Consider the following 27534-nt stretch of genomic DNA (forward strand, 5'->3'; position numbering starts at 1 on the left):
AGTTTATTTGTGCCTTCAACATTACCAAAGTACAATTAAAAAAAAGTTAATATGAATAGTTGTTTCGATTTTTAAGTAAGTCAACAACACGTCCAACCGTCTAGGAGGTTCATGAAAGAAGTTTGGTGGCGTTTTGCGCTCGCCTCATGCCCATCCATCCCCTCTCCAGTATCAATAGCAGCTAGCACCTATAACCGTGCGCTTCTGAGGGGGCTGGGTGGATGGGGACGCTCAAGGTACCAAACACCATGTACACCTGAAATAGGTCTTCCGCACAGCGACCATTATCCACATGGCCACCCCAGAACCGGAGTCTCCAGACTCCCCTTTAAACACCCCCTCCCTGAAATCAACATATATATGTATCCCTTGAACATTGTTCTGGGCCTTTTGCCCTTGCCTCATGCCCATCCATCACCCTCCAGTATCAAAGGCAGCTCGCACCTATGACTGTGCGCTCCCAAGGGTGCTGGGTTGTTGCGAGTATGTCAAACATTGGCATTGAGGCTTGGTGGGTGTCAACAAACACGTCACACATTCTCATACACACCCACTTTGCTAAGCCTTTATAAACACCTTGATAGTTACCTAGAGAACATCTCTGCAATCCACTAGGTATATCGTCACCAATCTACTGGTTAGCTGGCTTGCTGAATCGGCTCATCTGTTCATCCAAGTAAGGGTTGGTCAACTCATTCTGGAGTTTCACTGATCGCTGCTTGGAAAGATTCTATTGCTTCATACCCAATGTACACCGTATTCTCATTTTAATTTATCTCAAAGATTTCACCATCATCGAACGGGTTATTTATTTTTATCTCCGGAATGAGTACGTTGCATTTCAGTGCATTGTATCAGAATGTAATGTTTCATAGCCCAGGTTTTAAACGCACGTGTTCTTTTGGTGGTTCAAAGTTTATTGAATGGACTAGTAATACATGACGAGTTGCGGTAGAACCATGAGTTCTGACAAATTTGATCGATGTGATAATTAGACAAGGTTACAAAGGTTTTTGTATTTAAAACTAAGTTTACAAACCAAGCTATGTGATTGTTGCTTTGCTCACAGTGATACTTTAAAAAAAATAAAATGAATTATTAAAATGAATAAACAGATCATACAGACATTTCAAGAATGCCTTCATATTCTTTTTAGCTGCCCTACTGTGAGCTACGTCAAAACTCCTGGCACAGTCCTGCATGTATGCCCAAAGGATTTAGATTTAATAAGGAGATGGCTTTCAAATTGCAGATTTCCATTGTCCGTGATGGAAAGCAGAGCCAAGGATGTTTTGGAAGGCGTAAGGGGCAATCGATTCTACGTCTGCTGCATGCACGCAGACGATATGTACGATGCATCACAGTACACTAAAAAGCGTTTTGCTGCAGCCGCCTTCGCAAATTACTTCCAAATGCAGTTCCAACTAAATTTCAGCAAACTCTGGTTCAGGACAATGAATTTGTAATTTATGTTGGCATATTAAGAGTGGTCTGTATGCATATGTCTTCTAAATGATCTCTCAATCTATTGAAATAGTGTGAGGAAAAGGTAACGAGCGGTTTTGAGTTTTTGGGGAATATTTCCATCGATGTTACATTACACAAGTTGCACTTACGACACAATGCATTGTAGTTTTAAATTATTTTTACTTTAGACTACTTTATCGCTTAATTTTCTTTTAGATTTCTTGGCTAACATGTCTTTCTGTACATAAATCTCACTGATGGAAGCCCAGACCTTCACCAATGAGGAAACCGCAGACAAGTATCCCAATGGTGAGGCCAAGCAACATGCACGTAGTAATGTTTTAGAGCGTTCGATGTGCTCATATTTATAATACTAATGTACCTTTTCAATTTGCCGCTTTTCTGAATATATACATAAATGAAGGGGCAAGATTCATCATCGATCACTATTGTGGAGTCAACAGCAACCTCACTCGCCCATCAAGTCATTATTTTATACTAATGCTTTATATTTTACTGAAAAAAATACATGCATGTGGTCTACTTCAAATTGAAATAGAAAATTATGTATAACATTAGTTATTGACACTAAGTTGCATTTAGTAGTGCCTCTCAATATGGACCATCATCTGCATCATATGTTTTCTTTTTAATTTTGCTTTTATATCCTTATTAAAACAATTACTATGTTATGGGGGGATGCTAGAACAACCACTTCCTCGTTTGCAACTGGTCCGGAGTATGAGGTATGCTTAGTTAAAATGTGTGTTCTATTGGTAGTTGTGGATCTACTTTTTTGGTTTGAAATTAGTGTTGTATTCTTCAAACAATTTACAATACTGTTAGCAAAGTGCAAAACATTCAATCAACAACCTTGTTGTATTTATTGCCCATTGGGATGAAACAATGAAAGTAAACCCACCACAAAAACATACTTTGACACTGAAATGCTTTGAACCTTTCACTGTATGAAACTTTTCTGTTTTTGTTAATAACATGAAAATTCCTACCGAAAGCAGAATACATTAAAAAGAAAATAATGGAGCGCAAACTAATTTGGGAGGCAACATTTCAATCACTATGTTTTGCTGGATATCACATCAACTCCACGTGACACCTCGGAAGGTTATAAGGTGAAATGTAAAATATATATTTTGAAAACGTCACACGTACCAAGTGTTAGACTTTATCTTGCTAAGAATGTTCAAATTGTATTAAGACTAACCATATCATTTAAGGTTGACAAATCATTTAAAACAACTTTGTGCGACCAAAGAATGTACAATTAAATTTGCTTGACAATTACTTTTTTTGGATGAATGTTATGTCCAAGGAATGTACCACTGAATCCGTCGAAACTGAAGAGACATCGACCAGAGGTATACATTACATTAACTGAAATATTTATCAACACGTCATATTGGCATGCCATTTGTAATATGTTGCAATGTTTTACATACGTAAAGTAGGTTCCATTTTCAGCTATGTACATATGTTTCTTTGAGTGAAAAAGAAATTTGCTTGGTTAATACATTGTAAAAAAAGAAATGTCTGTTTATTGGGGTCGGAAAATCAAAGTCCACTTTTCAAAGAAAATTAAGAGAACCAGGGTCAAGACAAATCCAGTTTGTTTTGGAGAAGTTTTTAAGCAGATATTTTACTTATATTACGTTTTAGTTGGTAAACCGTATCTTCTGTACCTGTGCTATAAATTGAGCAGGTTTTCCTTTAAAGCTGTTGAGGTCCAAGAGGAAGAGGAGCATAAAGACTCAAGACAACAGAAACTAATTAAGTTTCTTGCAAAACGGATGTCCCTATGAATCAACTACTTTTTGAGGCACAGCATGGTCAAGTCAAGATTCAGAGTCATGATGCAGATGTCCATTGGCCGAAATATGGATTTAATGTCACCAGAGAGACATGGAAAGTACATTGCTATTGCAAATCATATCCCAAATGAAACTGAAGGCGCAGAAGATATTGGAATTGTTTGCGGACCCGTTGACACGATCTACACCCTCTAAAAAATGTCCACCAACGAAACATTCGATTTTCCCCGTTTCTCAATTAATGCGAAAATATCACAGCCTGAAAAAACTGAAGCATCTTGATTGACGAAGCTGCTCATGATCTCGACTTGAGTATTCTTAGTTTGGGGTACTTGTCCACCACCGTCGAATCGCAAATCACAGTACTCCAGGACGATCAGCTAATAAAGAAGCACAAATACATTGTATTCGGCTGCTGCCTGCTACAGATCATACAAAAGATTGAATGTGATCATAAATTACATCTGAGGATATGTGGGGAGCCCTTGGTGAATTTTACTTGCTTAGTCAAAAACGAACAAACCTGAAAATCCAGGCCTGATGTGTCGGCCACCATAACACATTTTCATGGTGAGCACAACCTATGCTTGGAAAAGTGCCTGCCGGAAATGTACTTTGTTCACCTGCTTTGCTGTTCAGCGGATCAACGTTCATTAAAATTTCAAGATTCTGTCAATTCATGGACTGGAGTTTCTTTATAAAACCCAGTACTACAAATATCAAAAAGATTTCTTGTTCCCCACTATTAGCCATGGCCTGGACACTAACAGATATCAATGGACAGTATACTCGCTGGCAAAAGAGTCAGGCTTGCTGGCGACAGACAGTGCAACAGTACAGGTTTTATCACTTTCAAGACATGGAAAGTAAAAAAAAAAAAAGAAAATGTGAGTTTGGTCATCGTGCTGGTGTCTGAATGTACATCGTCTGTTGCCATGGAGAAACATGGTTTCATTAAATCTATCGAACGTCAAGAATCCAGGGGATGAAATAAACCCAATAGCCACTGACAGGCACGTTGGAATAGCAAAGGCCATGCGGGAGAAGTTCCCACATATACAACATCAATTTGATGTATGGCATGTTGCAAAATCAATTTCTAAAAAAATTACAGCTGCTGGCAAAAAAGGGTTCATTAAACATTTTAAAGTGGTCTCAGGGGATCAACAAACATCATTGGTGGAGCTCAAAAACGTGCGACGGATGTGTAGAAATTCTACTTGAAAAATGGCATTCATTCTACCCAACTGTGTCAGGGCTCTGCTGGAGGGGATGTGGGGACACTGGGATTGTGGAAGCATCTCTGGTGGGAATGCCCAGACATACAACCTTATTGGGAAATGGTCCGTGCAGAAATTAATAGTATTTTTGGGAGTCAGATGCATGACAACATAGGAATGGCCATCCTGGAACTAGGCGGGGTTCTGGAAAATCTACCCTCGAAAGCTCATAGAAAGACATACGTCATCCGGTTAGTGGCGGCAACGCTTGTGCTGGTACACAAATGGAAACAAAAAGCTGCCCCCCAGAAGACAAATCTGGAACATTGTGGCACTGAAGTTGGTGACCTATTTGATTCAAGGGGGGATCACCAAAGGTTTCTCTCGGGCTGGGACATTGTCCTCCATCACCTGCAGCGGGACTCGCGGGCCGCATGGTGCCCCAGGAAAATGAGATTCCTGAGTCTGGTGTGAATACTCGCTCCACTTGGTGGCCTTCACAGGAAGCTGGGAGGAGATATGGCTGAAGTTTCTAGGGGAAGCAAGGACGATGGGAGGGTTCTCAAAAGGTGCAAGGACCCGTACACTGGCTGGCGAGAGAGCTGGGGGGGGGGTGAACAGGACCGGGTGCATTGTTCCTTACATGTGTTGGGATCAAGGAGAGGGGGGGTTTACATGTGTTCCTACTGTTGAACGTGGCAATAAAAATACATTAAACAAAAAACTAAAAGAAAAAAGTGCATGGTTACTGTGCTACCCTCACCAGCCAAAATCAGCTCCCTGGCACAGCACAAACACAAACACACTTTCTTTGATTCAACATTCACTCACTTATTCACACACAGCAATCACTCACTCCTTGCATGAGAAGATCAGAAGTGACCTTCCCATACATTTTATATTCCCTTGCACCTGTTCCAAATAGGCACAGGGAAATGTGTTTCCCCTGTTCTATGAAAAGTGCACCTTTGCAAAATTGGGATTTACTTGAAAATGCCCAGAACCCCCTTTCCACACTCTGCCTTGCGCAGTTGTACATACACATATCTGGTGCACCCACGCACCCTACGACACTAACTATCTCTCTCTACTGATCAGAACTATGGTTCCCGAGGGCGTTCAACCTACCAGCGCTTTGAGGTCATACCAATGATATATAGAGCGACATATAAATGCCAAGTAACATAACATTTGGTGGGAAAACAGCACCTCAAAGTGCAAAACTATGATGCCCACAGTTTTCTTTATGTGTTATGATCAAAAAATATTAATTACTTCATACTTCACATTAATTAAAATAAGACAAAGGGGGGGGGCATAGTTACAATCCTTACCAAATGTAACATTCAATTCATTATGCGAAAAAAAAACATAATTTGAAGGTGCTTGTATGGAAATAATGTTCAATATTTTAAAAACAGATAGTCATGCACTGTCGTCAATCTTTTAAAATAGATAAAAGGCATAATTACAATATAATAAAAGAGATAATAGTAGGCTAAAGACCACACCAGTTAGCATTCTGCTTTAGTAAAACTCAGAGTAATCAACCACCGAATTACTTCCATAGTAAAAAATATTTCATGACCAGCATTCAGTCTAATGCACACATTTAAACGTCCTTTTGCACGGTACACCATCTTTATGCCGCAAGTAAAGTGAAAGAGCATCCCATCAGTTGCACCAAACACGTATTGAAAATCGTTTCAGCGTGTGGTTCGAGTTGTCAGAGGGGAATTAGGAATGAGAAAGGGCACACAGGAAGGAAAGGGTGCATGGGGTTTTTACTGTTTCTGTAGTCATTAACCCCAGATTTGCTCACGAGCAGGTATTGTGTTAAATACAGATACTGTGACTGAAATCGTTAGCACCACAGTACGTACTGTGCATGTCATCGTCGCAGAGCAGGTATTGTGTCTGTAGTTATAAACCCCAGTGCAGGTATTCTGTCACATGTAACGGATAAGCAGGTACTGTATTCCACATAACAGTTATTAGACCCAGAGAAAGTACCGGATATGCCTCCTGGAGAATCATTACTTTTATAACAGGCACTGGAACCGGAGACAGTACAGGTCTGCAATCATTAGTCATTAGCCGGCGCAGCTATTATTATATAATACCTGCGCCGGCTAATATAGTGACTTACCCCAGACCACTGTCTGTGTAGTAGCTGCACAGCAGTTACTGCGTCTGGGAGAAAGCCAGAGCCTGCACTGTACCGTAAATGAGCTTCGGGGCAGCTACTGTGTCTACAATACCAACAACAACAGGCTGCCCGGTGTAATTACTATAACCAGGTGTTTAGAAAGTCATGTACGTACATTTTTTAATTTCAACATGTGAGGAGTACAATACAACGAATTACAGTTTCAGGTGCAGACTTTGCAGAGGTTGCAAAAGGGCTCCTCTTACAACAAAGGGGTGAGGATTAACCACGTTAATGCATGCTAAACGAAAAGCATATACAATTCATTACAAGAGCTGAATCGCATGCACTCACCTGATGCTGCCTGCAAACTGAAAAGGAGCTTTGGTAAACCGCCTTATGTTGCTTTCATTATCAATTTAATCACACATTGAAAGTCCCTATGAGACCCCAAAGCATGGTGTTCGTTTAAAAGTTTGCAGACACTTTGTGAAATGCCTTTAAGGCGTCATGGCGTATAAACGTTTTTCACGTAGCCGTAAGACGTCATCAGCCTCGTACATAGGAAGAGAATCATGAAGGAAGGAGGAGGACTCTGTGCCATGCAATGGAAGATATATTTAGGTGTCGGTGCTGCCCGGTGTGTTGGTTGTAGCAACAACAGGTCTTTCTATGTGTTCTCGGATGGTAAGTAGTATCGAGGGAAACGGCAGCAGCCGCAACTGCATTCATCTCCCTTGCCTAGATATCTTTAACTCTACTGCCTTTACAAGGTGAGGAGGTTCTGATTTTAACATTGCGAGGAGGTGTCCCTAACTTTACCGATCAGTGCTACCAACCAGTGCATTGAACTGTACCACAAGATGTCGTTCCTGATTTCCCCCGCGCGTGTTCTTCCGCTGTCTGTCACCGAGGTCCTTAATTTCCCGCTGTTTTCTCACTGAGCAGATGCCTGTATGTTCAAGTATACAATGAAAATGCCGACTCATAACCTAGTCTTGCCAGCAAGATGGCAACAACTGTATTTCGCCTTAACACTAGAGCAAAGATCTTCAATCTCTGGGGCGGGCCCCAGGACGGCGAGCAAAGAGAAAAACTGAGCGTGTGCATGGCGAGCTGCTGGCCTCCCTGCCATCAGATAAACATGCTCAGTCAGTGTGGCTTGATGAATAAATGCAGCCTGCATGCGCGCTTTCCTGTATTTGGACCGCGCGTCCAGGCTGCTTTGATGCTTCTTGTTGCCACCAGCGTCTTCTTGCCCGGTAGGCGATGCTGCTTCTCGGCTCACCTCCCCTCCCCCCCACATCACGGGTGGAGGGGGTGCCCAGAAGCAATCGTTTCAGGCCTTTCCTGGTCCCCCTGCCCCCCTCTACATCAGTAGACCCACAAAGGTGGCCGCATGGGGAAAGGAGGCTAGCAGGGTGGCCGGATCACTGCAACTCTAGTGCCCCCTGTGCCCCACCTCTAGAGCTACGGGGGAGAGGAGGCGAGTGGGGACCGAAGCATACATTGTTGGTGTTGTATGATATTCTGCTGCCCCGCAGCAGATTGCTGGACTCCAGCAATCTGCTGTGGGGAGCCGGATATCATACAACATCAGTCCCCCTGCTGTGTCTGACTCTTCACCCCTCTAGTCCACAGGCCAGCTCTTGCCGGTCCGAGATGCGACATCAGATGTCTGGCCGGATATCGGGACCCTGTCTGTCTCAGGCTTTACCAAGCCCCTAGCTTGGCAGAGGGAAGCTGGGGCTTCGGTGACTTAATCTTTGCTGTGCCCCTTTCTCCAGCTGTCACTTGCGCATTTCCTGGCTCTGTTGCTCATCCCGTTTTCTTCTGTCCTGAAAGGGACACCACAGGAATCCAGTGGGCCATGAACATCACTGTTGGAAGCAGGTATTTTACATGCTAGGCACATTATTGTTGTCCAAATGCACATTTTACACGTTCATTGGGGGTTGAGGGGAGTAATTTCCAAACTCAAAAATGCTGATGAAACTTGCATTCACTGCGTTTCTTTTAAACGTGTTTTTTAGTTTTTTTGTCAGAACAGCACACCAATACTCTGTAATTTGTGTGCCCCTTGCTTTGCGTTTTATAACAGGTTATATTTATAAAGATGTTATTTTTGTCAAACTGGTTAATTGCAAATAAATGCTACTGTTTTGCTGACAGCAGATATTAGGAAATTAAACTGTTTGTTGATGGGTGGCAACTTTTGATTTTCACTAGAGGCAGAAATAACCCCCACCTCTGCCCTGAATATAAGCAACCCATCCCGGGCCACATATTATAGCACTTCCTTTTTTTAATAAGGATTTGCAAAAAGTCATATTAACACGTTTTGCATACATAACATCTCAGCAACAGTCTGGCAACCTGCTGACCTACCCTGGTATCCATCTACTATATTTTATTTATTTGCATTTGTATAGCGCACTTTCAGCCCAGAGGCATCGAGGCGCTGTTACATGAAGTTTGTAAGAAATCTTGATTAAGTGGATACAGGTGACCGAAGAGGTCTCTTGGCTACAGGTGCGATAGGGTAGGTTACTTCATACATGACAGGTAGGTGACTTCATACAAGACGGGTGAGCCAACAATCGATATTACAGCAGATATGTAGGAGCATGTAGGAGTTAGACTTGTGGTTGGACAAAAAAGCTTGGTTTTGATTGCTTTGCAGAATGCTTGGTGGGACTCGATCATTCTTAGGTGAGAAGGAAGAGCATTGCAGTGTGAGGCGGCCATTGGGGCAGGGAAGCTTGAGCCCCCAACGCAGAATTTCAGAGTCTTGGGAATGAGAATCATGTTAGAATAACCCTTTCTGAGAGGTCTTGTGGATGTGTGTTTAACAATTATTTGGGCACGGTAGGGTGGTGCCAGATCATGGAGGCATTTCTGGGTAAGGGAAAGTGTTTTGAAGACGATTCGCTCTTTGACTGGGAGCCAGTGAGCCTGCCTCCTCACCTCAGAGATGTGGTCTTTCCTCGATGTGCCCGTGGCACCCCTGAGTGCGTTGTTGTGCACCAGTTGGAGAGCCAGGTTTTTACAGGAGGTCCCTGGTGAAACCCAAGGTGATAAGGGCTTTGTTCAGGATAAGGGCTTTGTTCAGGATATTGGCATGGGAATCCTTAGGGTCGTTAAGGCCTAGATACAGGTTGCCCAGGAGCAGAACTTGGGAAGTCTTTTTAATGTTGTCAATCAGGGAGAGGATGAAGTTTTCCTGGAAGTCGGCAATGGGACTTGGGGGTCTATATACAATGTGCATGGCAATGGTGCAATTGTGGGAGATGTTGATTTTGAGTTGGAGGTAGTCGCAGTTATGACTGTTGCCCTTCGGCCTCCCTAATAGCAAGGGCTTCCCTGGCGATGAGGGCAACACCCCCACCTCTCTGGTGAGTTCGGTCTTTTCTGAATAGCGTGTAACCTGTAGGGATGGCAAGTGAAAGAGCAGGACCTGTGCCTTCATTGAGCCAGGTTTCTGTGATTATTGGAAGTTTGAGGTTATCCTTAATAATGAGGTCATTAATGTCAAGGGCAAACGTGCATTGATGAGTGCACAGATGAGGGTGTCGGTAGGAAGAGGAGTGGAGGTAGGCAATGGGGTAGGAAGAGGAGTGGAGGTAGGCAATGGCATGGGCTGAACACGTGATGCAAGCTTGTCAAGGCTGGCATTAATAGCACATGTGGGTAGTTGCAGGGGCACATGCGCAGGCACTTCATAGTGCACAGGCATAGTAAGGCTAGTAATATCAGCATCAACAGGTGGTGGCCTAGGCACGGGCACAACATGATGCGCAGGCATAGTAAGGCTAGTAATATCAACTGGTAGTGGCATAGGCATGGGCACAGCATGATGCGTAGGCAAGTCCAAGTCAGCAGTAGTGGCGCAGGTGGGTATAAGCAGGGGCACAGGCACAACGTGAGGCGTGGGCATACGGGGGGTAACATGAGCAGCAGGAGGGATTGTGGGCACAGAGTAGCCTTCAACAGTATGGGCATGCGTGCAAAGGGCAAACGGGGCGGGCCGCAACAGAGAGCACTTGCTTAATGTCGGGCCATGGTTGACCAAAGAGGCTGATCCGGCATCTTTGTTGAGGTTAGTCTCAGTTTTAGTGGAGCTGAGGTGCGTGTCCTGTGGCTTCAGTGGAGTCTTTGAGATAGCAGTAGACCTGGGGTGTAAACGGTCCGTGTGACTGGACACGTAGGAGGGTGCTGCGTACATTGTGCCGGAGGCTTCTGATGTCGGGGAAGCAGTGACCATCGCTGGGAGTCTGTGTCTTGGACGGACATGCGTGTAAAGAGGGAGCCGATTCCCACCCTGAAGTTACGAACTTGTGTGTAAGGTGAGTAGGAGAGGGGCAGGGCGCGTGCACGACTGGAGGCGCAAATTTCTCGTATGATGGTGGGGGATAGAGGGGTTTGAGTGGCGAGCCTTCCCCCTCGGGGATCAATGAAGCAGGCGATTACCCCTTCGTAGAGTGTCGTGGCCTTACCTTTCATTTGGCAGCAGGCCCCCTCGCACATCGTTGACCAGCGGAGAGCTGCAGAGAGGGAGAAAGGCCTTTTCCCCCGGCCTTCTCCGTGCAGCTATAGAGCAAGTCTATGCATCCCTCGATGTACTGAAAATCACTGCATTTCCAACAGTACTTTGGGTCCACCACTGCCATAGAAGTAATTTAAAGTGGAATTCATGTACAACTTTCTTTTGTGGGTGTAAGGCCTTTGCCTTCATGGTGCACCATATGTTGCAGTGCAACCAGGGGCCCTCATGTCTGGCATGGCAGCAGCAGCAGAGTCTGCTCCTACTTCAACGCTGTCACCGAACTGCAGTAAAAGCTAAATGGCTATTACTCGGTTTCTGAAAGTTAGCTTGGTGCGTGTACTATTGTGTCAGATTCTATGCATGCTATGTAGATGAATGATTGGAATGCCAGCAGGCTGGATTTCTCAACCATCCTAGGTAGGAATGGAAAGGGTAACATGTAACAAGCAGATTCTTTCTCTCGCTCCATCATTTATTTTGTCGCTGTGACTGAGTATGAGTCACGTTTTCAGGCATGTGCAATGTTCTCTGTTCTCTCTGCCAGCTTGGGTGGCCTGGTCTGAAGGGAACTTTGGAGATTTCCTGGTAGAACTTTGCACACTAGGTCCCTTTTGTGTGCATGGGAACATGTGCATTGACTGGCTGAGTGTGGTGCGCAAATATTGATAAGGTCAATCTGGTAGGTCTATAATTAATACTTTTTATATTACTTTTTCAGTAGCAGGAACAGGTTCTATCATCCCATCTAGGACAGCAAAGTCCCCGGCAGCAGTGGCAACATCAAAAATCCTGACATCTGTAGTTGGACTTGCCGAAGGTAAGGGTGGCTTTTTTAACCACCATATTTTGCTGTGGGTGAAGGTGGGCCATTTTGAAGGTATAGTTAGGAGTCGCAATCAGGGATTTCAAACCTATTTTTGAGGCTGTTCCTTTCTCATGTACAGTTTGTGGAGTACCGAAAGTTCACGTCTCATGTGGGAGTTGCATTTACAGTGCACTATGTACTCTCTCTGGGTTTCCCAGCGTTGGATCCTGCTTACTAGCTGAATACCCAAGACCTGGATTTAGCTCCTGCTCATCTAATCTTAATTTTGAAGTCTCGGGTAAAACCATGCATCTTTGACTAACTGTTCATTTTGATTGCAGCAGCATCTCTCAAAGCGTCCGTGTATCAACCAAACCACCTGTGACCCAGCAAGAAAATCCAGTGAAGCACTTGACCCAGTCAAGGATTTATTTTCCCTATGTACCATTGGTTGAGTAGAAGTGCAGAAGGTATATATTGGCCCAGTGCAATGTGCATCCAGGTGTGGTTTTTTTGCTGCATCTGTGGCCTAGTCCGGGACCACATTTCAAAAAGAAATTTGATCTAGGACTTCACGATCTGAACAGGCAGTCTTCTGAGAGTTGGATCAATGTGGTTTGTTTTTTAAATCTAACAAGTATTTCTGACCCATTTTTGCAAGGGGATTTTCACGTGGTTAATTTTGAATCTTTGCATGTGGTGCTAGACATTTTAACCTTTTTTGGAAACTTGAAATGGTTTTTAAATATCTAACTGACATACAAGTGGGGATTTGCAATGTTTTTACAGATTCAGGCTCCTTTCGGAGATGGATCATTTCCTTGTGCCCAAAGATGGTAGAAATCTCAAACGAAAAGCAGAAGGAGCGGTGGAAATAGACAAAAGAGATGCAAAAACACAGAAATATGACTTTGGATTCACACTGATCGCATTTAAGTTGCTGTAGAAGTTATGCCACAGTTTGTGGTAGTACATTAGCAAATGACAGCCTGAAGCCAACAAAATGAATGCAGCATTTAAAAATGGAACATGCCGATTTAGCAAATAAGACCAGGATTTGTTTGTATGGCAGCCGCAAGGCGTACAAAAGCAAAAAGACACTGGTAAAAATGTGGCCTTAACCTGCAAATGGTTTGAAAGCTTCTTCTTACCACTATCTGGGCAAAAACATAAAGCCTTTTACAGATGCTGAGCAAGTTGTTCTGCCAACAATTCTCGCTGTCAACCGGGTAATGCTTGGTGACAGTGCAGCAGAGAAAAGCAGAAATATCCCTATGTCTTACACCACAATTCTCCTCCTGTAGTTGTCTGCAATGATCATTCCCAATTCCAAACCCATTCTAAAGTTATGAGGGGGTGGGGGTGGTCATCCTTGAGTAATCCCCCACCCACCCTGAAGTGGTCATGAGGGTCATCCTGGAGTATGCCCCTCACCCATCCTGAGTAATACAAGATCATCACTGGAAGTTATCAGAACTGAGTCGTTGCTGTGATAACTTACCTCATTCAAATATTTCAGCCTATACACCTACTTCAGGATGGTTTCGGATGCTATCCCTGAACTAGCCATGGATGACTCTAGGATGGAGTCACTGGATGACTCCAAAATGATTCCAGGAAGAGCTTCCTTTTTGACGTGGGCAGTCACTAAAACCTGATATTTGGATCATAAACGATGAATGCAGCGTGAAGAAAACACCTCACACTTTTTTTTAAAAAGCCCCTAAAAATTATTTCCAAATTTAAAAATTAGCTGATCTGGTACATACTCCCGTTCGCACTGCTGGCTCCGAGTCAGCTTCCTATTTGCACATGGGTGATCAGTGTGCATAGACCCCCTTCTTGGTTTGATGTACATTTCCTGTATGTTCTGTGTGTGATAAAAGTGCTTTGTGCCTACACACTTCGGGTTTATGGTTCCTTCAGTGTTTTCGTTCTCTATATAAATAAACGCAGACATTACCTCCATGTCCCTCTTCCTCGTCCCAGAACTTACTTGTGAGGTTCCCAATCTCCATCTCAGAAATCCATTCCATCGTTTAACTAACGTCCATACCTGCCCCACCCCTCCAGACTGTACAATACACCCCCATCCTGACATGTTAGTTTTAATTTCCCTGTCTACCAGTCAGGATCTTTGTAGGTGGCTGGGCCACCCACTTCTCAGTTCTTTCCTCTCCCTACTGGGCTTGGAGGGGCACCTGGAAGTTTCTCAGCCCCCGGCACTACCGGCTGGGTTTTGGGGTGCTTGGAGGTTGGCAAGTTGATCTGCAAGGCCACCTTGCCGATCATGGGGCCTGGTTGAGCAGGCTCCTGTCCTGCGGGCCCTGCTGGGAGATCCGGCGTGGATGGTTTTGTGTTTTTCATCTGCCCGGATCAGATAGTGGCTCCGGGTCCAGTGTCTGACAGTGTCCAGTTGCGTGTAGAGCGGTACGGGGCTCCGGTGTGCGCACTTGCATTGTTTCTACAACTGGCAGACATCCAGGTAAGGCCTGGTGTCTCCGCGAGGTCCCTCCTGCATATAAAAAAAAAGAAAAAAAAAGTGTATAACTTTTTTTTTTTTTTTTAATTTCAAGTCTGCACGCCCAACTCCTATTTTCATCCTTGGCTCACATGACAGAAGACCGTATTTCGGCCTGTTTTGCAGAATTTAATTGTCTTGAATTAATACATTTGGCGTTCTGGGTGTTTTCCTCGCACCTTGACAAGGGCTGATTCAGCTTCTCACATTCACTGTTCTCCAAGATCACCGGTTCTTGGCTAATTTGACATCCGGCCAGACAGCTATTCCAGGCCTTTCCTCTATCTTCAGCTGTTTTCTTGCTGAGACGCAGCCTTCCGGTCCTTCCTTCTCCACAGGTCTGAGCTTACTGAATGTGTGACACTGATGTCCAGAATTCTAGATAATGGCGGCACCGCCTGCAGTCTATTCACTACGTATAGCCAGCCTTTATGATTACGTAGTCTACTTGGGTTGCTGCATCATTACAGTTATAAAACGCCATGTAGTTTCTGCAGCGCTCTTCACACATGCAATCTTCATTCCGCATATGAAAGTTTACTCGATTCTTTACTTCGTCATCAGATTCTATAAGGTCTATACATCCTCCTCTTAAGCCACTCTTCTCAGTGCGTCTTGTTTCTTGTGACGCCACCAGCCTTTCTTTCTCTCATCTTCATATTCCTTTGGGAATCTCCACGAGAGTGTCATCTCTACTGGGATATATCATATAGGGTCTTCTCAATGGATGCCTTTTCTCAAAAACTCTTCGTGGAATAGGCACCATCACTGGCGTACATGTTGCAATTTCCAGCTTCCAACATATAGGAAGAATTGGGGCGGGACTTCCTGCAGTGCCATTCAGCTGCTCCTCTACACTCCCTCCTCTGGTTGATTCATCGACCACTCCTTCACCATTTTCCACATCCTGGGACCTTCTCTGGAAGAAGTGCTTCTTCGGAATCCAGATCTTCACTACTCCCTTCAGGGGGCCTGCTGATTTTACATTTTCATCTATACTCCAGGTCCTGTAGCTGCACTGTCCATTCGGATTACAGTAGACCCATTTTCCCAAATACTTCCTGTGAACTCTTGGATGCAGGAACTTTGTTCTCTTGGGTGTTAAGATGCTGGCTTCTACATATTTTATGATCTCTTCAAATGTCAATTCCTTGCGTCAAAACCCAACATCGATCGTGATCTTCATTCCGACTGTTTTCTTTGCTTTCTTCTTGCACTGTGTGATTATTATCCTAATCACACATAATCCAAACATTATCATCACTAACAGTGCTCCAAGAAACTTTAAGATGTTCGCCATCCATTGTTGAACCCATGAGAAGATGGATGCGATCCAGCTATCATCTGCAATGTCCTCTGTCTCATCTTCCATCTGATCGTGCAGTTTCATCAGCAACTTTATGGACTCTTGTCAAGGTCCCATCCTCGTCATCATGAGAAGGTATGAACGTGCAACATGATTATCCAATTTTTGGCGCAAACTCCTCCATCCATCGCTGTGATCATCCAGCACATATATATTCTGGGGGGTTATCAATCTTATGGCCCTCAATTCTTCTTTGATGGCGTTGAATCCCTTTATGGTAGTGTTGATCATCTGCAGGAGCTCCCAGTGAGTAATTTGTAACCACTTCGCATTTGCTATTGTCTGAATTCCAGGCATAAAAATAGTTGCCAATATTGCTGAAGTCTGGCTGAACAACTTGTGCTCATATGGAATAGCATCAAAGGCTTCTATCGACTTAGCTGAGAACTAATTCTCTCTCCTTGTTAGGTTGAGGAATTCGAGTGATCTTCTCCTCAAATGGGCATATGCTTTTGGAAACTCTCCAATGTTCAGGCCACTCTTTGGAATCACTAATGCTGGAACATGAACATGCACTATAGAGCACATCCCTCCCCAGTCTTTGGGCAGATTCATGTAGGCTCTGGATCCACAAGCCCAATAATGATCAATTAGGACCACTGTTCCATCCTTCATGCCCGGTACATCAAAAATGTGGCCACACTGATGGTTTTATCCAACTTTCCTTGTGCCATTGTTTCTGAAACACAAGGATGCACTTGCCATGGGTACTATCTGCAACGGTCCTCCTTTGTCAACACATGTCAACAACTTTCCAATCTTCGGCCAGCGATTCTTGCATTCATTCTTATCCTGTTAATGCTGCTGCTTTAAACACAATTTTGCCTTCAGCCCATCCTTGCGCAGTCTGCACTGTTCCTTTGATTTCCATTTGGCCTCTTTCCCAACATCTCTGTATTTCTTCTTTATTCTTGACATGACAATTTAGCATCTTGGTTTCTTTCATCCTAATTCCTGTTCCGCTCATTCCAGGCTGTTCTTATCTTATTACTAGATTCCTTGTTTCTGGCTTCCCTCTTGTCTTCTAATCTTGCACATACTTATTGTCTCTTTGAGAGGTCTTTTCAGTTCTCCATATCAGGGATGCTGTTCTGCCTTGGAACTGTCCTCGTGTCTGGCAGAGTGCGAGATGCGTCAGGCAATGAGCTTTCTGCACTGGTGCTTCTGTAGCTATGAATATCTTAGAGGTTCTAGCATACGGTATGAGTGCAGATATAGCAACTCTCCTTAGACATTCTCTAGCCCACCTTTTTCATGTGTTGATACCACATGTTACTACCCAAGTGTGCTGTACGATCTAGATACGTGCTTATCCCATTATTGTCTTCCTCTGTACTTCTCCTGTGTCGCCCTCTCAAATTGCTAGCTGCCCATGGAAACAATTATAGTGTAGCTCTGCTGTGAGGGGATAACACAAAGGACTGTGGCTCATTGTTAATGGGCAAATCTACAAGAGTTCCTAGAACAGGGAGGATCAAAGGGACTTTTGCCTTTTTTGGATCAAAAGTGTCAAAACAAAAAGGTGAATCATAAACTAAAAGACACATAGCATAACTGCATATGTATATCGCAAAACAACATATTAACCCTCACCGGTTGTGCCATCTGTTATCTCTTGGGCCTGCTCATTCCCTGAAATCTTACCAGCTTCAACATTCCTAATTCTTACTGCAATTTAAGGAAGGAAAACCCTTTACGTCTGCAATTGTAATAGTATTTGTAGTAATTCCTTTACTATTGCTATAAGCAGCCTTCTGATTACAGGGGCATTCTTGGGATCCTGTAAAACAGTGAGTATGTCCACGTCTCTTCTAACAAGGGCTGGATAAGCTCGAAGAATAAACACAAAAACAGTAAGCACAAAACGATGCACATCACTTTCTGGGAGGACCATAAATTCAGCCAAACAAATATTCAGTAAGAAACGAGCCTGGGTACTTTTCATGTTTCCAATTCTTAACCAAATTTCATTTAGGCATAATTGGGATACATCAGCATTTCTCTCAAGTTTCTTTTGAAAGATTCCTCTGGCTCAAGCAAAGAGTTGCACGCCTGCTATAAAGGAATGTCCAGGGGGAGCCACAGTCCAAAAGCAAATCTGCATTTATTAATCAGTTCGTAGACTTCTCGTCCTTCCTTGTTATTGCTCGAGCCTGCGCACGCTGAAATTCTTCTTGTCTTGCTTCTGTAGCGATGGCTGGGGGTGCTGCGGCCTCGCCGGTTTATAGCTTGACTTCGTTTAGGGGAATCCACGCTTGTCTGATTTAACTTTAACTGCTGAGGGAGTTATGTTCTCTACAATGTAAGGGCCATCAAACCTTGGCTTGTGCCACTTCCTAGTTTTTAATCAACACAGTGTCGCCAGCAAAGAGTGTTGGTGCTGATAAAAGTTCAGACGATCCGGTTTCTGAATGGTTTTTATCTGTGTTCTGAGATCGACCTCTGGCGCTTTAGCTCATATGAAATGAGAGAGATACTAGCGGTCATACATGTCAAATCATTCATTGTGGAGTAGTTAAAGGTATTCTCATTTGCCTTCTGTTACTAGCTCGTGGAGTGTGAGGTGATGGTCCGAACCAGGGCATCCAAAGCTAAGAGCAGGCAATATAGCCATCCCTTTTTCAGCGTTAACTTGAGTTTGGCAATCCTTTCATTAAGGAGGCCGTTCCCGTTTGCTTTCCGGTGATGAGCAGAAGAAAACTTGTACTTAATGCTCAACAATAATCCTATCTGTTCAAATACTTCATTGACAAAATGTGGCCCATTATCGGATCTCCGCACTTCACACACTCACCATCTTGGAAAGTCTTCACATACTAAACACCTTGCTGCGCAAGTGGCGTCGGGGTGTGTACACGGACCTGCTTCAATCCACCTGGAGAAGGGATACACCACCACTCAGATATCTGTTTACACTACATACTTGCAGCATATCAACATAGTCAATCTGGAGCGGCGCATGCGCAAGCAGCGGATGCGGACGGAATAGAGGACAGCTCCTGGCGGCCGCTGGAAACATCCTGGTCCCCCCCTCCCCCCGTGAATGCTCCCCAGTTGACGCTACCGTCAGAGCTATGGGGCACCCAGGCACCACCCTACCCACGCAACCCCGACTGAAATCTGAGCCGGGGAACGGGTTTACGACGCACCGGCCCCGCAGCCCACAGAGGAGACGACGGCTGCCGCCCAGGACAAGGGACCTGCTTTGCTGGGAATCCCGCTACCCAGCCACACCACCACGGATACCCCAGATGGCCCTGAACGGATGGCTGTTGCAAGCGCCGGATGCAGCTGGAGCCGTGGGGGGAAAGGGACTGCACCTCTGTAAACAGGCCTGCCCCCTCCCCCTGCCCAAACAGAAGGTGGGCACAAGCGAGGCCGTGAGAAGACAGGGTGCAGTGCTGCCAACAACACCCCAGGGCCACACAGCACCAACGGCCCATGAGCCCCAGGAGCACCGCAACCATCCAGCTGCCAAGCGACCCTCTGGCACCGGCCTTCCCCCTGCCCTTCGGGAGGTGGGCAAAAGCAAGGCCGTGAAGAAGACAGGGCGCCAACAGCACCCCAGGGCATACAGCAACCACCCGGCCGCCAAGCGACCCTCTGGCAGCACCTGCGCTGCGCGGCGGTGGAGTGACCCCACACGGAGGGCTGGGAGACTGTGTGCTATACCCGGGCGTCCACGACCCTGCAGACTAGGGCCCCTGGACTACAATTAGACTTGGCCCGGAGGTGTGGTGCCTCGCTGACTGCACACACCCCCTTTGGAGCCCTGCCAGAACAGCCTGCACACGGATTGATAACGGTAAACACCCGGCCCACACTGGAGGCAATGCTGGGCCATACACTTCTTGAGCCCCACGATTGGTCCGCATCCTCCCCCGCCACTCCATACCCCCCGCTTCCACAGGGTGATTGGGTGAGAGGAACCGTGTGAGGAGTGGGGAACACCTTGTGCAAATACAGTCCTGCAAACAGGAATCCACAAAACTGGATCATTTATCAGCTGTGATACCCGAGAGACCATCCTGGGGAGGCGATGGTGAGTGCAAACTACCTTCCCCCCCCATCCTTCGTGCTAAGAGACTGAGGGTCACCCCTCCCCAGATGCACAGCGTATCCCCAGTGCCCTAGACCACGGGCCAATAGTGGGAAGGGGGGCCCCCATGTGACAGGCCCATGCGCAATGACTACAGGGAGCACGTGCAGTGGGCCGCTACACAGATTTGAAGATCACTGCACCCCTCCCCCCAAGGGAACGTAATGAGCACGCCACACCTTTGGGACCCCTGGTACGACAGCACTCCTTTGGACACTGGCTCCCTGAGACTGGAGGCCACCCATACTACCCTATGACCTGCCCAATGGATCCTCTTGACACGCTTGACCTGGGGGGGGGGTCTTAGGAACGGCCACCTCTGAGGAGGCCTATCTTCCACTTGCACCACAAGATATCTCCTCCGAGACTCTGACCACACTACTGTGACCACCAGTCACAAGTGGGCACACTAATAGCCATCCCTTGACGCTCTGATCCGCACCCACTGTGCGTATGATGCCTAACTCTACGCTGCTGGTGGACTAGGGGTGAGGGACTTGCCCCACCAGTGCCTGAGCGAATACAGGACCTGTTGGTCCCATCATCCCCAGCATACGTCGGTATCGCAGAGGCCGGACACACGCACAGTTCTCGACGCCGGGCCTCACAAAGTCTCACCAGGAGACTGAACCTACCCAGTGCCTCACCGAACCCACACAAGCAGCCTCATGGGCAAAGAGAAGGCCAAGGGACAGGCCCTACAGAGCAAAATGGACCTCTTTACAGTGGGGCCCCCATTCCGACCTGCAACGCAAACCCCGGATTGTGGAGAGCCTGTGGACCCTCCAATTTCACTGAGACGTCATGAAGGAGATTGGTGACTCAAGGACGTCTTTAGAACTAAAGATCGGAGGGCTGTCCTCCTGAGGTGTCCATCCTCTGCCAAGACCTACACAATCTGTCATCCAGAGTTGGGGGAATCTGAACAAAGGATATCGGACACGGAAGACACAGTTCACCAACTGGAGCAACAACTAGCAGAAATATCCAACAAAGTTGACCAGCTCGAATACCGCGCGGAAGACAGTGAGGGAAGGGCGCAACGCAATAATGCAAGGATCCCGGAGAAAGAGGAAGAACCCAGCGGTAAATTTTTCCTAGAAGACTGGCTGGCTCATGTTTTTGCTCCCAAAAAACTATCTAAATTATTTTCCGTCAAGCGGTGAGTGCCCACCGGATGACCCACTCCTGGAGCCCCACCAAGGACAATCATTGCACGCCTTTTGAACTTCTGGGATCGAGATGCTATCATTCAAATGGCCCGTACCTCAGGCCCAGTTACTTACGGATACCACATTGGGTTTTATCCGGATTACACCAAGGAGGTCCAGAAAGCCCGCCAGTCCTTCGACTCCATGAAGAAAAAGCAATATTCCCTCTTTTTCCCGGCACTACTTAAAACCCATCATGAGGGCACTACCTACTTGTTCTACAATCCTAAAGAAGCATGGGAATGGCTTGAAACTCGAATCCTTAATGGACCTGACCTCTGCTGATCGCCTCCTGGTCCATCTGGACATAAACCTAGGCCCAGACGGTTCTCTCCCCGCTCAACCCCCACTGGCCTGGAATCTGAAGCGGCGCTTCGATGAGAACATTACAGAGACCGGGTAAGCCCCCATTTCGTGCTGACTGGGCTGCAACATAATCTTCCAAGGGGTTCTGACACTCAATGGGGATGCGACCAGCAACCGCTGCCTTTCGGAGGTACCCGGTGCAACGCTGATGCACCCTAACCTCTGGAAGAGTTCCCAGGTATCAAAGGGGAGCGTTCCCAGCGCCCGCGGCCTTTCCGAGGTGTTCTCGTTGCCCCAGCTTGGGCCACCGCCCTATAATGGTTCGTGTTTTTGTTATGCGCCGTTGGTGCCAGGTTCGGGTTACAAGTGCTTCTGGTTGGGGGCCAGTACGGGGTTGGGGGGGGCAGGGTAAGTTGTTCTTTAGGAAACGGTCGAGGCAATCACATTCAGCACTTGAGGCTGGGCACGGGTCAGAACCTCTGGTGGACAGGCTGGGATGGGGCACGAGGGGGCTGGGGCTCCGGATGGACAGGGTACCACCATTGGGGCGACAGGGCCGCAGAAGGGCCCTCTGCCAGGAACTCATCCCCCCTTGGAAAATGTTATCACTATACGCACACCAATGGCACATGACAGCCACCTTACCCTGCTCACTTGGAATGTGAACGGGCTGGGCTCTGGGGTAAAAAGACGGCTAGTCCTCCAACAACTAAATAGACACTCACCAGACATCGCCCTTCTCACAGAGACGCATTTGATGGGCACCGAATGTAGATTTTTCAAGAAATCCAACTATGCAACCACTTTCCATGCCGGGTTCTCCAGTGGCTCCCGGGGCACCATGATTCTGCTACATAAGAGTCCCGTTCCAATTGAGGGACCTTCACATGGACCGTAGGGGTCACTTCGTGGTGGTCACCGGGGACATCGGGAGGACCTCCTGGGGCATTGCAGCAGCCTACGCCCCTCCCCTGTTGGCACACGAGTTCCTACGGGACCTCCAGGAGGCAATGTTGAGGGCACGGGCGGATAGGTGGGTACTGGGCGGGGATTTTAATGAGGCCATGGACATCCGTAATGACAGAACGCACGTGGGTAATAGAAATCACGACACACAAACCAAACTCCACGCCTTCGCATCTGCAGTGGGTTGGGTGGACGCATGGCGCACTCTCCACCCCAACATATGCTACTCCCTTTTCTACAATGCTCATAACTCCATTTCCCGCATAGACCACCTTTTTGTTCCCCGATATATGGCACACGCTGCAAACTGCCACCTACCTCGCCAGAGGTGTCTCGAACCCCCCCTTCCCCCTCAGCTCACTATAACACTGCCCTAGGCCAAGCGCCAATTCTCCTGATGACTGAACGCATATTACCTGGGTGTCCACGAGGTGTGTCAAGGCCTCGTACAAAAGACAACCGACTACTTTAACCTCAACGAAGGGTCCGTATCCAGCCCTGTTGCACTGTGGGAGGGCTACGAGGCAAAGCTCTTTCTATGATCACAGCACGCCGTCGCTGCCAAATCCTAGAAATCTCTGAAAAGGAGCAGGCTGCGTCCAGTGCTGAAGAGGAATTCCTAGCCTCTGGCACGCTAGAGTCCAAAGAGGCGATAGTTATGGCCCAGGAACTGTTTCGGAACCTGCACTGGATAATGCTAAGAACGCCCACTTCACTAGGCGCAGTCAGATCTATGCCACGGGTGATGAGGCCGGTAAGACCCTGGCCTGGCTGGAGCGACGGGACAGCGCCCGCAGACATGTCGGAGCCATCAAAGGGTCCGAGGGGGTCCTGCTTCAAACGGACGCAGACATAGCAAGCGCCTTTGCTGCCTTTTACCAGAGCCTCTATGCCCCCAGGGACAACATGCCCGCCATGGGGTCCCCACACTACCTAGATGCTACTGTGCTCACCAGGCTCTCCGAAGCCCAGGCCAATACATTGGAGGCGGAAATCGCAGAGGAAGAGGTGGCTGCAGCGCTGCTTCAGCCCGGTAAAACCCACGGCCCTAACGGCTTCCCCGCCGAAACCTGGCGGAGAATGGGTGTCTCGGTGGCAGGCCATATGCACCATATTTTGTTAAGCTCCCGTACCGACGGTATGCTCCTGGAGGACCTACGGCAGGCCACCATTGTTGTGATCCCCAAACCCGGGAAACCCCCGGACCTCTGTGCCTCCTACAGACCCATCTCCCTCATCAATGGAGAGGCCAAAGTCTTGGCTTGGGTCCTAGCCGACAGGATGCTAAAGGTCATCCGCTCCCTGGTCCACCCAGACCAGTGCAGGTTCATGCCGGCTAAATCTACTAAGATGAACCTACGCAGGGTCCAATTTGCAATCCGTCAGGCCCCCAACATCAAAGAACCCCTGGCGCTTCTCGCAGTCTACTTCGAGAAAGCCTTGACTCGGTGGGGTGGTCTGCCCTCTGGGACATCATGTAACGAATGGGGTTTGGGCCCAACTTCATGTCTTGGGTCAAGCTTTTATACACTGCCCCAGAGGCGACGGTCCGGTTGAATGGGATCTCCTCCAAGCCCTTCCAGTTGGGCAGAGGAACCAGGCAGGGATGCCCCTTTTCTCCCCTCTTGTTTGTATTAGCCATTGAGCCCCTTGCAATCTGACTGAGGGCATCCCCTGCGTGGTCTGGGTTCACGTGGCCCTGGGGCAGCGAAGACCGGGTCTCACTCTATGCCGACGATCTGCTTATCTATATGAGCAGTCCTAGGGTTTCATGCCCCAAGATTACCAGAATCCTCACAGAATACCAAATGTTCTATGGGCTCAAAAGACAGAAAACTATCTTCTTCCTGCTCCGGGGCGGATGCGATCCCTCCATGCTGCTCCTACTCGGTCTCCTTCCAGAGTTTCGTTTACTTTGGTATCAAGGTGACGCCCAATCCCGAGGAATTTCTCCACCTCCAACCTGTGGTGACCAGGCTGGAAGCTGACGTCACTCACTGGCAATTCTTACCCCTGGGCTTGCTGGGAAGAGCCGCCCTGTTTAAAATGCATTCCCTACCAAGCTTCCTTTATGTCCTCCAGAACGCTCCCATTCACATCCTCCCCACAACCTTCTTTTAATATTGACTCCATTCTCCGGAAACCTCTTTGGGGTGGGAAACCACCCTGCATCGCCTTGACCACAATGCAGCGATCTGTCTGGGAGGGCGGCCTGGGTATACCCTGCATTCGGGCCTACTACTGGGCAACACAATTAGGTGTCTTGAACGAATGGCTCCATGCGAATCCCACTCCCCCCACATGTCGGTAATGAGATCAGGTGCTTGGGCGAATGAACACCCCTCTGGGTTCTATACTGTACGGACCTGGCCACGGCCAACCTCCCAGGTATGATACGCCAGATACAGCTCGTGTGGAGGGAAGCACTTCAACATATTGGGTGGGAGGGACAACCAACGCTGACCCAAGCTATGTGGGGCAATGGATACATCCCGGAAGTGGTCACCATAGGTTGATTTCCTGGAGGGGAGGACCGGGGGCATACGAACCCTCACGGAGGTCCTACACGACGGACACCTCAAACCGTTTGAAACATTACAAGAGTTCTATCTACCACCCGGGGACATATACAGACACACAGACTACGTGCACAATTCCCCACCCTCTCAGACATCCCTTTAAGCTCTCCCCTTGAGGTCAATGTACTACGTGCAAGGATCCTAGCAAAACCCACTTCGACACTATATCAGGTTATTACCACATTCAGGGCTCAGGAGCTAACCCGCTTGCGAGAGAAATGGGAACGCCTACTGGGTCCCCTGGAATCAGAGGAGTGGGTGGAGGCCCTGATGTTCCTGCGAAAAATAGGCATTGATGCTAAATTAAGGTTAATACAGTACAAATACTGAGGGAGAACGACCACTGCCCTAAGTGCCGTAGGGAGCCATTAAAAAGAATTTTCCCAAAAAAAAATCAATTTGTAAATGCTGAAAAGGACCATTCGGTCGAGAATTATCCTTCTAATCGTTTGCAGTGTGTGCCCAGCGGTAAACATTTGACATATGATGCAGTTTACTACAGAAAATGCAATGTGTTCTAACAAGTTTGGAACAAACCAGTCTTCTGCAATTGTTGCAGCAAGACTTTCCCTAGTTATATGCGCAGGGTAGTGCAGCTGTTCAACCGCTACCTTTAACAATGCTACTGGCATCACCGGCTTTATAATTCCTGCTCTTCCTGTGGTGCACTGCCTTGAATCTCCATTAATTGGGTTCTTGGTAAATGATTAAATCCGTCGTTCACTAGCATAATCGTGACTACCTTCTCCTTGACACCTGGAGTATCAAAACTTGAAATATCTGGTGAATACGCAACCCTTTTGCCTTCTACGTCTGTGGCTTTGTTTCTGTAAGAAATAGTCAGTTTGCTTAGTATGCGCTGCACGCTTAACTATTGCAATGGCTACTGGGAGTTGTGCCTTAATCAGCCTGTCCAATAAGGATGCATGCTGCACTGGAGTGCCGTCTGCTCGGAGGTAGGCCCCTCCTTTTCCAACGTGCTAGCCCTGCGTGTACGGTTGATGTCACATAGGCGGAGTCACTATACACTGTTGCTTCCTTTTCTTCATGATTCCTGAGCGCAACAATAAGCTCTATCAATTCTGCCGCTTGTGCTGAAAAGTGAGATGGTAGTCTTGCACTTGCTAAAACCTCAAATTCACCATTTGCTCTGTGCCTCACCACAGCTGCGCCAAAATGCCTTTCTACACTCGTTTGATCCATTTTCAAAGCACCATCAATAAAGAGAATTTCCCCTCCTATAATTCATTTTCCTTTACGTGCAGTATATTATCACAATACTCCTCATAGTTTGCGCAGTCATGCACATGCTCACCCTCTGCCACTGGCTCAGCTATAAATGTGGCAGGGTTCACTATTTTTACATCTGACAATGTTGATCGCTGGATTTGAGATTATCGCTTCGTAAACCAAAGCTCTCTGGGATGTCTCTACCTTTTGGGTTTCTCTAATATAGCAAACAAAGCATGTTCCACAAAAAGCATCATAGAACAACCCATTACAATGCTTGTGGATTTATCCATTGCGAGCACGGTGGCTGCCAATGACTGTTTGCAAGGAAAGTGTCACTTCATTACTGGTCTGAAATCCCACTATAATATGCTAGAGGCTTATACCCCAATGTGATCCTCTGTGTAAGCATTGCAGTCATGACTGTCCCATTCGTGTGCGAAAATAAGGAAAACTCCTCGGCATAATTGGGAATTCCTAAAACGGGAGCTATTCAAATTGCTTTCTTCAAATCCTCCATTGCCTCAATCCATTCTATTTTCTCCTTATTCACCTGTGCTTTCGTTAAAGCCTGCAAAAGGGGTCTTGTGTATGAACTATAGTCAAACACCCAGGCTCTTACATAATTACATAGTCCCTAAAACTGTTGCATCTGCTTTACCGTGTGCCGTTTTGCAGTCTTCATGATAGCCTCAGCTCTTTCAGGTGTTATCAGCTGGCCTATGTATAACACTTCTTCTTGACAGTACTGTAGCTTTTCTTTGTCTACCTTTTGTATCTCTTGTCGACTATCATAGTCAACTGAATTGAGTCTTAGCTGCACTCATCTTCTGTAGTGCTACAGATTAAAATGTCATCTACGTACTGTATCACAGCGCTCTTCAAATCAATATTGCCTAGGTCCATCTGTAGTACTCTAACATAGATGGGGACTCGCAGTACCCTTGGGGCAGCCTAGTATGTTTCAGTCGTGTTTTTTACGGAACGAAATGCACAAAGACTCACTAGACTTTACTTCGACAGGATTGAGAAACACATTTTTCAAATCTATCGCTGTGAAATATTGTGCTTTTACTGGGATACTGCATAGTATTGTCGCTGTGTTAGGAACCCAAGGGAATTCTGCCTCTAATCTTGTTTATCTGTCTCAAATCTTGTATAAATCTCCACGACCCTCCCTTTTTTGATTTTTATTTTTTTTAAAAAAATATTCCCACACAGGGTACACCGTGGTGTTGCA

The 27534-nt window shown here is 46.7% G+C and overlaps 1 protein-coding gene across 3 annotated transcripts in view; it reads right to left on the minus strand.

Moving 5' to 3' along the window:
* The window catches only part of YEATS2 (YEATS domain containing 2), a 1971885-nt gene extending 1964746 nt beyond the window's left edge, over positions 1–7139 (minus strand). For 2 of the 3 annotated variants that reach the window (XM_069617830.1, XM_069617831.1), the window contains exon 1: positions 7020–7139. The gene's annotated coding sequence lies outside the window, so the exon portion shown is untranslated. The remainder of the gene's footprint in view (positions 1–7019) is intronic. The other variant, XM_069617832.1, reaches the window with a different exon arrangement.
* Positions 7140–27534: the final 20395 nt, after the last annotated feature.

This window comes from Ambystoma mexicanum, chromosome 10 (genome assembly GCF_040938575.1).
Source record: "Ambystoma mexicanum isolate Mex_15411 chromosome 10, UKY_AmexF1_1, whole genome shotgun sequence".
NCBI lineage: Eukaryota > Metazoa > Chordata > Amphibia > Caudata > Ambystomatidae > Ambystoma > Ambystoma mexicanum.